The sequence below is a fragment of the Apis cerana genome, linkage group LG13 (genome assembly GCF_029169275.1).
Source record: "Apis cerana isolate GH-2021 linkage group LG13, AcerK_1.0, whole genome shotgun sequence".
In the NCBI taxonomy this organism is placed as follows: Eukaryota; Metazoa; Arthropoda; class Insecta; order Hymenoptera; family Apidae; genus Apis; species Apis cerana.
Genome location: NC_083864.1, coordinates 10,183,236 through 10,197,868, shown reverse-complemented (window position 1 = coordinate 10,197,868; position 14,633 = coordinate 10,183,236). Strand labels below are relative to the sequence as shown.

General features: G+C 33.1%; 1 protein-coding gene and 2 long non-coding RNA genes across 6 annotated transcripts in view; 2 read left to right on the top strand and 1 right to left on the bottom strand.

The window, feature by feature from the left end:
* LOC108004002 (talin-1) overlaps positions 1-13,111 on the bottom strand; it is a 56,417-nt gene extending 43,306 nt beyond the window's left edge. For 2 of the 4 annotated variants that reach the window (XM_062084118.1, XM_062084117.1), the window contains exons 1-2: positions 12,858-12,976; positions 10,962-12,554 (exon numbers count right to left, since the gene is read on the bottom strand). The gene's annotated coding sequence lies outside the window, so the exon portion shown is untranslated. Of the gene's footprint in view, positions 1-10,961; positions 12,555-12,857 lie in introns of all 4 variants that reach the window. The other 2 variants (XM_062084120.1, XM_062084119.1) reach the window with 2 other exon arrangements.
* Positions 16-3,257, top strand: LOC114578280 (uncharacterized). Its single transcript, XR_003699100.2, has 3 exons — positions 16-2,470; positions 2,672-2,833; positions 2,890-3,257. It is a non-coding gene; the product is annotated as an uncharacterized LOC114578280 (long non-coding RNA).
* A 526-nt stretch (positions 13,112-13,637) lies between the features above and the next one.
* Positions 13,638-14,633, top strand: LOC114578279 (uncharacterized). Its single transcript, XR_003699099.2, has 2 exons — positions 13,638-13,780; positions 14,218-14,633. It is a non-coding gene; the product is annotated as an uncharacterized LOC114578279 (long non-coding RNA).

Below are 14,633 nucleotides of genomic sequence, written 5' to 3'. Positions count from 1 at the left end.
GAGTTATTTATTTTTTATTCGATCATTCTTGCGATTATTGACATTTTCTTCTCGATTTTTAATCTTCTCGATCCTTGAGCGGACGAGTATTTCTTTTTTTTTTTTGTTTATCCTCTTTTCACGAAAGAAAATTTCTCGTGAAACATTTATGAATTAAACATTATTATTACAATTATCATAATTATACACGTATTAAGAGAAACGAAGAAATTATCTTTAGATCGATTTTCGAGGAGATTAGATACGGATCCTCGTTTTGTATAACAAATATGACAAATATGAGGCGGTGGATTAATAAAAATAGGAATAAAACGCGTGAAAAATAGGCGTTTCCTTTCATCAAATTAATCAGACTCGCGTTCAGTGAATCACACTCATTCATCTTTACGATACTGCTGTCGGAATCGAGTCGTCGTAAATCATTTTTTAATGATATTAAAAATGCAACGAGACATAGGAGTGCACGCAAAAGTTAAATTCCTCTTGCTCCTCTTGCTAATCGATTTATCGCGCGTTCTGTCATATTTGAAATTCAAAGTTGGCGCGCGCGGCTTGCGGCGCGCGGGAAAAAACGCGGCCAGAATTTGAATAACAGATACACTGAATTATTCCTTACCGGGACAAAAGAGAGAGAAAGAAAGAGAGAGGGAAAGACAGAAAGAGAAGAAATCACGTAATAACTCCGAGTCGGTCCGCCATGCATCGAACGAAGCATTTCTTCTCGGGAGAAAGGAAATAAGAGTAAGAAGGAGTAAGAAAAATTTTTTCTCCCCGGTTAAGACGGTTCAACGAGAGCTGGCCGCTCCAGAGACAGAAAGAGAGAAGTGAAAAGGGAAAGAAAAAGTATCGATGGCGGAGAAGAGTTTACGGATCGGCTGAAATGTCAGAGGGCCAAGGGAACTCCATTTTAGCGAGCAACTAGACAACAGGCGAGACGGCGCCAACGAGATTTTCGCGAAAATTCACCGCGCCCCAAAGCAAATACTGCAATATTTCACTTCATACGCGTGAAGATTTATTACAGGGGCGCAACGATTATATTTATTAAATTATTTTTAATCTCCAGTTCCTTCATACCAATTGCAAGATACATGGATTTTAATAAAAAGGGTAATGCCCACCAACGAGTTCTTATTATCCCTATTCGTCCTTACGAGTATCGATCCAATAAATTCGAATGATTTATCGGGCAAAAAATATTTCCACGTTCAAAATTTGCGATACGAAGTATAAAAATCTCTCTCGAAAAAAAAAGAAGAAAAGAAGAAGCAAGGGAGAAGGGTAGAAGGACGAGGAGAAGGGTAGAGGAAAGTTGAAGAGAGCGAAGGGAGATTGGGTGCTGGCGGCGTTATGGCGGGCGCCGGGGGTGGCGCCGCGACGCTTTGGCGCCTTCCAACGCCGAGACGCTCCGCTGATGTTGGCTCCATGTACCAACACATCTGAAATCCCCTGGCGTCGATCCCTCTCCCCCCCACATCTCCACCACCTACTCGAATCTAGCGTGGCCGCAATCACACCTCGAGATTCCATCTCTCACGTGTGTGCACGTGCATTTTCTCCACCTTGCCTTCCCCTCCGCCTATCTTTTCGTAAGAGTAAGCCCTGTCGAGCTTCGAAAGTGAAACAGTACGGATAAAGCGGAATAAATTCTCGACTTTGCGCCCCGAAAGGCCAGCCCGCCCCGTCAAGGTCCCTGTGGATGGACAGTGGGGTGTGGCTGCCCAGTTTGCCTCAACTTTTTTGCATAATCAACCCCCGTGCATATTTCGAGATTCTTCGAGCCGATTCGAAAATAATCGATACGAATTCACCGAATTAACCTAAACAACAAAAATCTTGACCGAACCATCCTCGCCTGCTCGTGCAACAATTTACTCGAATCTATAAATTTTAAACGAGATCGTATTCGACGTTGATAGAACGATTTCCACGCGCGTACGTTGCGAAAAAAGAAGAGAAAGAGGGGGGAGAAGGATGCACGGCCGATGGAACGACCGTGGCGAACGATACCGCGATAAACGCCCTCGTGGGCCGTAAAAAAAGAAAAGGAGAGCTCGAGAGAAAGAGAGAGAGAGAGAGACAACTAATAAAGCGTAATCTTACACTCGTTTCACGCGAATAATCTCGCAGAATCTAACCAGCTTGTAAATGCTACGAATCGGCACGCGTCTCGTTCCATCGATCCCTCTCCCCCTCCCCCTGGAATGTCTTGCGCGTTTCCGCGAAATTTTGCGATTAATGGGTTGGTTGGCTTTACCAAAACGGCGATCAATAGACGATCTCTCGATAGACTGCAATTTCATTGTTGATTCTGGTCTCTCTGGTCTCTGTATGGCTTGGTTAAAATCAGCCTAGAATTCGAATCGACTAGCTTTTCGCAGAATTTAAGGACCGTTGAGGGAGAGTTACCGGATCAAATTGGTGGAAAAGGGCGGTTGTTTCGTGGTTACGTGGAACGGTGAGCTGATAGGTAATTGCACGGATCTATCTATCCATCCGTGATTACGTTAGAGAGCGATTATTGCTTCCTTTAATTCTTGGCTAATAAAATTGTCTTAATCTTTTTCTTTTTCGTAGCTTCTTGTAATCTTTACATCCTACTTCGTAAATGGGTGAAAAATTTTCGAATAGATCACGTGTTTCGGTGATAAATCTTCGTATCGAATTTCAGGGCAAGTTTCGGGAATAATTTTGGCGGAGAGAGAGAGAGCGGAAGCGGAGAGCAGCAGCTTGTCCTAAAAAGCTCGCCGTCCACGGGTGAAAGAGACGTCACTTCCTGGCCAGGATCGAAACGTCAGCTGAAACCGTTCCACCCCACGATCCACGGAGCGCGGTAAAATCGTCTAATAAGTTGGGTAAACATCGAATCATTGTTATTTTTATGTGCAGCGCATGGACCTCCATTGAATCGATGACACGTAGTGGAAGGTACTTGGGGATGAATGTACGGATAATCCATTAGACGCCGTTGTAACCTAAAACCGGGCAAACAAGGGTGATCTCTGGATTAAACGCGGCGGACGGATGGACCGTGGATGAACGAAACATAGAAGAAAAATTTGTAATAAAGTTGTAGGTGAGCAGGTGAGCAACAATGGGAACTGATAAACGTCAGAAACGGAGGATTTCGATAACCGACAAGACAATTTGCAAAATTTTCTTTCGTATTATGGAAGTTTACGTGAAGTATTTTCTGAATAATTATTATTGAAATGTGATAATCCGAAATAAAATGCTATTTTTCCTCTTTAACGTGACGTTCCAGGAATTTTTTTGTATAATCGTTTCTTCTTGTCCTTTCTTTTCTCCAATTATTTCATTTATATTTTTTATTTCAGCATTGTTTAAAGCATAACTGTTTCCATTTCATTCGAATATTTTAATTAATCGTGATATCGTTAGCCATCGATGATCCTCGATTATTATTATTATTATTATAACAAGATATGAAAGAGATTAAATATAAGCATACATCATAGTAATACTCAAGAAGTGCTAAAAGAAGAAATATATTATCTTATCTTTGAACTTGATTGATACATCGATTTTTATTTGATCGTGCAAATGCACTCTTGCATTTTAAATATCGATCAAATATGTAAAATTCGAGGCGTTTATATTTACGTCTGAATTGATTTATACGCACTGCAAATGCATTCCTTTAGTCTAATCGAAAAAGCAATTAGCTGGAAGTCTTTGCTCTTACTTAACCGCGTGGATAGATGGCGGTAGTATGCATATATAAGCATTAATTAAAAAATATCGAATATTTCTGTGTCATTTTTAACTTAATCGACGTTTGTGTTCCGATCGTTTATCGAAACTTGAACACGAAGAAGAATTGGAAAATTAAATTATTTATTAAATTATTATAAAGATAAAGAAAAATATATCCAAATATTTGACGATACATTTTTATCTCTGCATTCGTTTCGTTATCATTTCAATTGTATTTTTATTGTATGGAAACATGTGATATTTTTTTATTCATAAGTTATAAATATTGTAAATTATAAAGTGAAATATTTTGATTATATTTATAATAATTATAAAATAAAATTACTCGAAAAATTTTAATAAATAATCCAAGGAATACGATAGTTGCAAATAATGATACAGGTATATTGAATACGTACGTACATGCAAGTTTTGATCGTTGGACTTGTCACAGAAAAATGAATCCCACCGAACTTACCACGATAGAGTCAGCGTGTAATTTACGTAACCATATAAAGAATAAGAAATGTGAAAAATCGAGAGCAGATATATCTGACGATCAGTTTACGAAGTAAAAATGAAACGAAAGTAAAAAAGAGAATTTGCGATTCATTTCTATTAATTTTCGTATTTGAAGAAGTAATTTTGACAAATACTTATTGCAAAAATCCTTATACTTCGTAATATTGAGCAATAATTGATTAAATTACACAAATTTGTTCTTCAGAACTTTATATTTTGCAACGACAATTAAACAATTATTGCTATCTTTTACCTTAAGGAAGGATAATTGACACGATCCGGATTTTATTCACTTCAATAAACAACAAAGTTTATTATAATTCATAAAATTCAGTTTCTGGAATTTTATTAAAATATGATCCTTGTTTTGTAATTTAAAAGTTCCGAGTATCAGAAAATAAATATTCGACGACAACGACATCTACGAAACAACATTGCATTTTTATTCCAAGTAAGGCAATTCAATGGAACAATCGTATATTTTTAAATAAATTCCTTGGCAGCTCGCGTAATGTAGCAGAAAAAGTAACGAGACATGCTGTTGTTTTGCTATGCATAAAAAGCACAACAGAGATTGTGCATTCGTGATTAATAGCGCCTCTCAAACAACGTGTTAAACCGAAATAAACTGTATTGATATCCTTTTTCCTTTCTTTCAATACTCTTTCGCGCAATAATTTATCAACTAATAATATTAGAGAATTCATTATTGATACGAGACAGTTTATTAAATTTAAAATTTGTACAATTTTATAACATTAATTTTATATTATATATTTAAATAGGTTCTATCAAATATGTATAATTATATGCAAAATTTTATTAGTTTATTAAAATATAAAAACGTTTTAGAAACGTCATTTAAGATAATAAAATAAAAAATGAGTTAGAGTTTAGAGAAAGGATAAAGTTTTATTAAAGTAAAATTTCTTAAAGGTAATTTGAGGTTATGTTATTCCTTTTACGAATGATATTGTTATCATCTTATATTGACATGACATATAAAAACGATCGATACACAAGTGGTTAATTAGCATCAAATGTAACAAGACGTATAATTGGCTACAAATATTCGCTTCGTCTCAATGTCGTTTACCAATCAACATAATGATCCCGTAACGAAGTCGTTTGTTTCCTTGAAGGGAAACGAAGCCACAGAAAGGAAATAAATCTGGCGGGGAAAAGATACAAATAAATGACCGTGAAATTGCATGATTATCCAAAATTACCCCAGTACCTTTCGCGTTACTATGAAAATATTTGATGACATGCGTCAACTTTCCTAACCTAACCTCCTATTCACTGGATATTTAGTTATTTCTCCAATAGTGTTCATAAAACACGTGAATCGTGACCAATCAACGTCGAAGAATTTTAATTCTTTAAATATTTATAACTTAAGCACGATGAATTTTAGCAAATTTGTTATGCATACTCGTTCCATTTTTTTTTCCTTTTTTAATACTTACATTTACATTTAGAAGATTTACATTTTTCGTGCCAATAATTACATGAAAATGACCAAGTTAATTATAGATTTCGTGTTCAGACATTATGTATGTATATTGTCTTTGCATATATGTATTTCGAATATTAAAATATTATTAAAATAATTGCTTTATATTTGGTTATTTCATTGAATATAAGAAATAATTTCTAGAAAAGAAAAAAAATTAACAACAAAATATTGAAATATTTCCCGAGAATATATTTAATTTTAGATTTTACAAATATTAAATAATACAATAAAAATGATTTAAAATTTTCATACAATGCTGTATTTTCTACGCTATCTTTTTATTATCTCGATATATTATTCATATCAAACACGATGTTAATAATTACTTTTTGCGTTTAAATATATAAAAAATATATTCAAATATTTGTATAAAATAAATTTATATAAAATATCTCGTTTCAGATCCGTGAAAATTTCATAAATTTCGTGGAATAATTTTTATTTTATTCCATCAACCTAAAACTGAAGCACAAAGCAGCAAGAATAATATAATTGAGGACTAGCTACATTATTAGAGAACCTTGTAACAGATTATGCACTTTTTTAGCTTTCAAATATCGATTCAGATAACATTCTTTGTAAAAGTGAGTCATAGCAACAGTATTGCTTCAAAGTAAGGATCATGATCACGTACTTTAGATTAGGATATCTGAATATTACAATGGAGTGATTAGGGGCTAGTGATATAACCGATAGTTGTTACATTAATAAAATCTTAAGAAAGAAAAAAAAAATGCTAATAGTCCTATCTTCGTTTACGAGTGCGTTCTAATCAAATGCAAAAAGAAAATGTCGATATTACAAACCGGCAACGAGATAATAACAATGACAGGAAGTAAATTATGACATTATGGTTATAAATATGTAAAAAGTAACGAGTAGAAACAGCGGTCTAGAAAATATTTCTCCATTTTAGAAAAAAAAACCGGTGTAATCGCAGCCAGAAAAAAATTACAACAACATGAAATATATCAACATTCGTTTAATTTTATAACAAATTATTCAAAATTGTCCAAAGAATCCCTAATCCCTCTTCTTTCGTCGATATTTCTTTAATCCACGTACAATTTTAATACAATTTAATTTTTCGTAATTTTCCAAAAAAAAAAGATATCCAAAGAAATTTCATTTAAAACAATTTTTCATCCGTCTTAAAAAGTAAAAACTCTCGTATATACATTCTTAAGAATTAAAAACTCTCGAGAATTGATCTCGGCAGTATTTTTCAAACAGGCAGGATGCGAAACGTGATATTTTTGGCTAGATCATCGCCAAGTCGATGACGAAATGGAATTCATTACGTATAATATGTGACCGAGAAGATACAGCTCCATTACGTTGTTCGCGGAAACACGTGTACGTGTAACAAACTCCCTTATAGTTACTTTACATACACACTCCGTACTAGCGCTATATGTTACTGTGAAGAACGCACTATTTCCATCCATCGTGTGCTTCACACGACATACACGCATATTTCTATTTATACACCTCGTACACCGGAACTCTGCTTTCCAGACGCGTGTGTTTTGGCTAACTTGTGACTCACTGTCGTAGGAAAAGGAAATCGATTATCGCAAATTGAGTAACTCGTTTCCTTAACCTTTACAAATCCAACAAACAAATATTCTATTCTCGCAGGAGAAAATAATATCAAGCATCGTTATATTATCTCAGAATTGATTAATCCACATATAAGGTTAATGTACTTTATTACGCGTTGCATAACACTTGATCCGTTGACTTAATCGTTCACTTGGCTAGAGCTCTCTTATTATCGACAACTAGGTTGATGAAACTAGGCGAGTGAATATTAGAGCGCGCAAGATGATCGAAATTGAAATTTTTTTATTATTATTTTTATTTAAAAAAAAGAAGAATGGAAAATTTAAAAAGGAAAAAAATAAAGGAAAATTTGAAAAGACATTCGCCATTTCGGTTTAATAAAATATGATCGATAATCTGCGCTTATAATTCCGTTTATTTTATTTTCGCCTTTTGTTTGCACCGATTCGAACGTTTGCACGAATCGAACGAAAGCATAAATTTAGTTTGCTCGATTCATTCATTCGTTTCCAGCATTAAGCAAACCAATCGCACAAAATAAATTGAACGCGCGACCATTAAGGTTATAGGAGTTATCGTAATCGACGGAATAATAATAATTAATTCATGAATGATAGCGTTCAAGCCATCGGTAATAATAACAGTAATTTGCGATTTTCTACGAGTATTCTGTATTCGTAAAAAAAAAAAAAAAATCGATTTGCGTAAGAGTAATGCCATCGACACTTCGAAAATAAGGAAACTTCGCAAGTGTGGAAAGGGCAATTTAGAAAGAAGAAAATTATGAGGAAGAAATAACAATCCTTTCAAACAGGATTATTAGATATGCTGGATTACTATTATTATTATTATACTTATTGTACGTTCAAAAGATTCATTTTCATTCGTTTTTTTTCATTCTGCATCTTGCAATATTACATTACAATTGTAATTAGTTAATGGTAATACAAAATTTTTTTCGTACATAAAATTTAGAACGTGGATTTTAATATTAAAGAAACAACGATAAGGAAAAAAGTAAGATTAAAAGAATTGAATTGAAGAAGGGAAGAAAAATATCACAAAAATACTCGAATAATGTCCAAACAAATATTATTAATTTTAATTATCTGTGACTATGCTTATTTTATTCGATAAAATTACTACCATATTTATTATTTATCTTATTGTTTTGACTTAAATAATATATTATTTGAATAACAATATATTTAATGGAAGAATTATATATTTCAATGTTTATTTTATAAACAGATACTTTCTATTTCATTGCGAAAACATATTTTTCATAAAGCATATTTTTCTACGTGGAATTTCTAATCTCCAAAAATTATTTTACTTCTTGATTAAATGTTTATTTTTATATATTTTATTTTATTTGCTATCTAATTGCACTTACAAAAATATAAATTTGCATGAACATCTGCAGTTCGTTCATTGGCTAATATAAATAATAATCATTAATCGCTCAACACATTAACCCTAGATATCCTTTTAAAAATTATTAACAATTTTAATAATAATAATAATCACCTATTACATATTTATCGATATCTTGCATAATATTTATTACACGATAAGAAACTAACCTAGCAACAAAAATATATTTCTCACTTTGATCGAAATTTTTTATTTTAAAAGAGAATTCATTTGAAAGAAGAAGAAGAAAAAAATTAATGATTAAATTTTGACGAATTTATTATATACAAACGATTCGATATCGTAATTTATTCGAATGGCAATATCTGGAGTTGGATCTCCGCTCGAAACGAGTCACGAGGGTTGTTCCGCTTCCGCGAGGCCTTTTTATTCGCATCAATCGGGAAATAAAGATCGTCACTTCGGATAAACTCAATGAAACCTTAAAGCCGAGTTCCCAACAGGCTCCAAGTGGATCGCAATAATTAAATTGTGAGTCTGCCTTAATTCCACGGAAATAAATCTGCGGAAGAGCATTGGTCACGCACCGCGCGAATTAAGAACTTTAAATCCGCGAATGCAGGCAGCTGAGAAAACTATTCAGGCGAATCTTTTCTTTTCACTAATATATTTTTCTTGGCTTGTCTTCTTTCTTTTTAAAAAAACAATTAATGAGTAAATATTTTTTCTTTTATCGCCGTTCTTATCGTTTCGAATTTATTATTCACAAAATTTGGAAAATTACAATATTTTGTTCTTTGATTAAATCACTTTAATAAAAAATTCTAGTTGTCATAAATAAAGTTTTAAGATAAAATTTATGATATTTTCCTAAAAGATATCAATTTTCATTGTAGTACCTGTAATACAAAATTAAATTCAATATCATGTTTATTCTGAGAATATAATTTTTAAATTCTAAAATTGAAACATAGTTTATAGATTTATATTCTGACTTATTTTTAATTATTACATATTAAATTATTGTAATATATATAAAAATTATAAAAAATTCCAATCAGTAATTGATAACAAATAATCTAATAACTTATAGAATCGATAAAAATGTTTTAATTTTACAAGAAATAAAGAAATGAAATATAAATGAAAAGAAAATAATTAGCGATTATCAAAAGGTAAAAATTAATCAAAGTCCAATGAAAATCCAATAAACCGCGCTTTTAAAAAGTCACTATGATCCAGTCTATTAAAAAACCAAATGGATTTTACTTTGGCGATATTCTCAAAGAAATGAAGTTGATCGAACACTGGCGTATGACGTGTTATTTTTATTGCTACACATCAAGAAGAAAAATATTATATGTATAAAACAAATTTTTCTCCAAAGAAATCTTTAAAATACAATTTAAAAAAAAATAATAATTAAAAATTACCTTTAAGAGTAGGATACTCTTAAGTAGGAAAAAAAATCTCTAGCAAGATTTCTCGAGAAAATTACCGCGATGAGAAAAAAGGGAGAGAATAGAAAAAAAAAGAAACACAAAAGGTTTGCTGACATCGCGAAGAATTAAAAAGCGTCGTAAAATCGTCGACGTGAAACAAGAACGAATTTTCTAGTGTCCCGGACACAAGCGAACTTAGCCAAACGCAGAAACTTAATAAAGTCTCGTGCACAGTGGTAGCAGATGGGTTTCCCTATTTAACCTCTTACAGCCTGCCTATTGATTTTCTCCGGTCCTATTGTTTTGGCACGTCGCGCATTTAACGAAACGTAAGAGAGACACGAGAGAAAGAGGGAAGAGCATCGGAGCACTAGCACTAACACAGCATTTTATAAAATCTGTTCGATATATTATATTTTGCAAAATATGGAACAAAAGCACATATAAAAGTTGATGCAGAAAGGATACGAACTGTCAATTTGTCGCGATGTTGTGAATCATCTCTATTTCGGGAGACACCCGTTGGGTGGTCCAACTCCCTTCGTTTTTGAGGTTAGCTCGCCCGTAATGCGCACCGACTCCCAGACGTATACGGTCATGCACGGTCGAGAGATTGCATACAGACTTGAACGATTAATAAAATAACACAAGAGTTCGCGTTTTATCGGCGAGAAAATGAACAGGAACGATTGGAAAAGTCTAAACGAGGGCAGCACGCCCATCTGTCGGAAGTCATGGAAAAATCAATAGGAACCGGCGGCATCACCACCAGCCGCCGGTTTCGAGATATTATCGGTTCATTGGTAGATTCTACTCACCGTGAAAAATATCCATAGATAGAAAAGAAGCCCTGTTTCGTTGCACAAAATCAATTTGTCACTTCGGCCACAACCACACGTCCGACAACACTCTTGCGACTCCCGGCCGTTTCAGTTTCGTGTTCCTCTCGTTCGTTGTGTCAGTGACGGCTCGAGTCACGAAAAAATTAAGGTAGCTTGAGTACCCAGAAACGGCACGGAAAAATATTTTTTTCTTTCTAGTTTTTTTTATCGATTTTCGAATACGAAATATTTTTTTTCAATTATTTTAATATTCCAGTATAAAATTAACGAAGTTCCGATACTCAATTATAACGATAATTGCGATATTGGAAAGTTAATGTTTTATATTTATTGTCGTAATATTAATCGAAATAAATTAGAATTTAAACGATGTTAAAAATTCAATTACAAATACAACAATGAATTAAATGATAAAATAAAATATAAAGTAAAGTATATAACTATATGATAAAGCATATTATTTTAAAAATTTTTTTTATTTTATCAATAATTTGATATAAATATATGAATATAATAAATGAAATTATCAATGAAATATCTTGAAATGCAATTATATATAAATTGTATTAATGTAAAATATTTTTAAATGCAGCCACGTATAAATTGGATAATTAATAAAACGTAAATTATTATATAAATAATTATATAATAATCATCATTCTTAATTACTTTCGATATGTAAATCCATTGCATAAAAATTTTATTATATTTTACTAAATATTAATATTACTGCATATATATATATATATGAATACAATGAAAAATTCTTTGACTTTCGTTAAAAATATTACATTTAAATTTTGTATTTTTGCAGTTCAATTACAAAATAATAAAATTTAAATAAATTCGATAAATACCCAGAAAGCGTATCACAATTATCGATAAATAATTTCCAAGTAACAATAGATATATCGAATTACGCGAATATTTCCGATTTGGAAAACTTTCTACCAGTCTGATAATCGATAATGATATCGCACGGGCCTCGACACGCTGTATACTTCCCTGTCTTCATGCAAATAACTAATCCAAATAAACAGACTTTCCTCTAAAAATAAAAAAGATCCAAACTCACGCGCGTGACAAGAAAACACAACGAAGGGCCTTTGTACGTGTTTCATTTCCCTAAAGGGTTTTGACGGTATTAAGGAAAGCGATTGAAAAAAAATCCATCGTCCCGATTGAAAATTATACCGAGAACTCTGGAAAAAATTGGAAAAAAAAAACGTGAAAATTCAGCGAAACGTTTTAAAAGGTTCGTTAAAGTCGTCCATTGGAAAACTTCGAAATAAATCCAGCGTTGGATACAGAATCGAGACCGCACCAAATTTGGTCATGCCAGTCTCCATTCAGAAGCGTGTATTTCGTAGTATGCAATGATGTAACGCGCTTTACGCTACTCCGTGTATCGTATTCCGTGGAAATCACATTTAAAAAAAAATTCATCATAGGCAGATATAAACAGAAGTTAGCCTCTTGTTCTTCTTTTTCCTTTTCTTTTTTTCTTATTCCATTTCCTTCCAACAGCACGTAATTTTAACTTGTTGAATAACAGAGTGAGAACGAAGCCTAGAAATATTAGTTCTTAGAGTATGAGTACATCGATGACATCACGTTTTTTTTGTTATCGTGTATTATTCACGTAATTGCAATTTGCATAGTTTTAAAATGTGTTCATTTTCATCATCACAAGTTTCGTACATTAGTAAACGTAAAAAATTTTATTTTATATAATTATTTTAATAATTATTAAAAATTATCATCAAATTATAATGTAAATAATTTTTGATAGTACGTTAAAGATTATTACTTATATACGATACGCTTTATAAATATGTAAAAATATTGATATAAAATAAAATCTAAACTTACTTTCTCTTTCAAAAAAAAAAAAATCCCTCGAAAAATCACCGCTCTTCTAATCAATCCGTATCCAATCCACGAACTTCAACTTGATCCCGATATTGCACAAAAAGCATCGCACTTACCGAACGCACTCGACGAATATAAATCTTCACGCTTCATTTTAAATCTACCGTAAAACCTCTAAAACGCACCACTCACTATTAAGTACTATATACCACTTCGACTGCCATTCGCCAGTTCATTATCCGTTCAAAATAAACGTCCAAAAGAGCTTCATACGCGCACTTTCTCCATACAACTTTATAAAAATAACGAAACGAGAAACAATTCTTCTTTTTGATGCAAGATCTTTATATAACCACGGAATCACGTAGAGAAGAGTTTATACGCGTGAAATGGTGACACACATTCGGCCTTCCGTTATTTATCTACGTTCGAAGGAAGTGGCCGCCGATTTCCTCCCGTTCGACGTGGCGAGCAACGTCCACGATCGACGTCCACGAGATCATTGACGAATAAAATGGACGATTAACAGCCTGTTGCTTCTTCTAATCGCGTGGGCAGCGTAAACTCGCGCGCGTTCCTCGCATTCCTCGCGCGTCACAAGCCGGACCCGATCGTTCTTCGTTTACGTGGGCGACCTTTTTCCACCTTGTCGCCGAACAGAGTGCACCTGTGCATAGACCTGTCGTGGGGCGTGGGCGATGCTCGATATACCGGACGAACGTGGGCACGACCTGCATTTCAAATGCGCGAGAGTCGATCGAGATCGAGAAAAGTACGTTTGTTGATCGTTATAGATATCAAGTTCTACGCAATTTTCGTATCTGGCCTATTTGAGATATCACGCATCTGAAATTAGAAAGATGTTCAATGGCATAGTTATAATTTCAAAGGAAATAAGTGGATCAAAGGAGATTAATTTTATGGTAATTGTTTTACAGATCTTTTTAGAAATATTGATGTTTGAACGTTGATCGAAAGTAAGGTTAGAATCGTCTTGAATCTTTTTTAATGCTTTTTCACGTTTTCTAATGTCTTGTATGACATGTAAACACGAAAGAACTGCATAAAAATAAAAGAAACATTAACATAGTTAATAATATGACGCAAGGTCGTAGTATTTCGTTGCCAAGATCTTAATAATCGTGTCTACTTTATCATTGTAACAGCGTTACAATTTTAACGAGCAGTATTCTCTGTCATAATGTATTATTTCTAAAATTATTGTTATTTATCTCGTAAAATTTTATAATTTCGATTGTCTTATAAATTTCAAATAAATTGTGAGTGAAAACAAAAAACTAATAAATCGTTTTATTATTTTTATAACAAATCGTTATTTCGATGCGACGTATATTTACAGAAAGTCGCCGCGGTACGTTTTAAGATCGTTTCTCAAGGATTTTTTAAGAAACGAGGGCAAACCAACATTGATTCAAAAGTGGATAACAAGAGATAAATCTTGCGCTCCCAACAAAGTCGAAGAGAAAAGTTTCAGCTGGACAACTGCCAGAAGAGCGCTTGTAATTCAATTTTCATTCATCTCGACTTTTTTACCGTACGAGGAAAAAGCTTTTTCTCCTGCGAGAAACGTTAGCCTTGGCCTGCCTTATCATCCGTTTCCTACGCGGCCTCCAAGATGGAGCAAGCACCGCTTACGTCGAATTAGACGATAATATTTTCATTTTTTACAAATATTTCAATATATTTAAGACATTCTTTTTTTTTAATAAATAAATATGTATAAAAATATTTTCTGAAATAAACAATTTAAATATA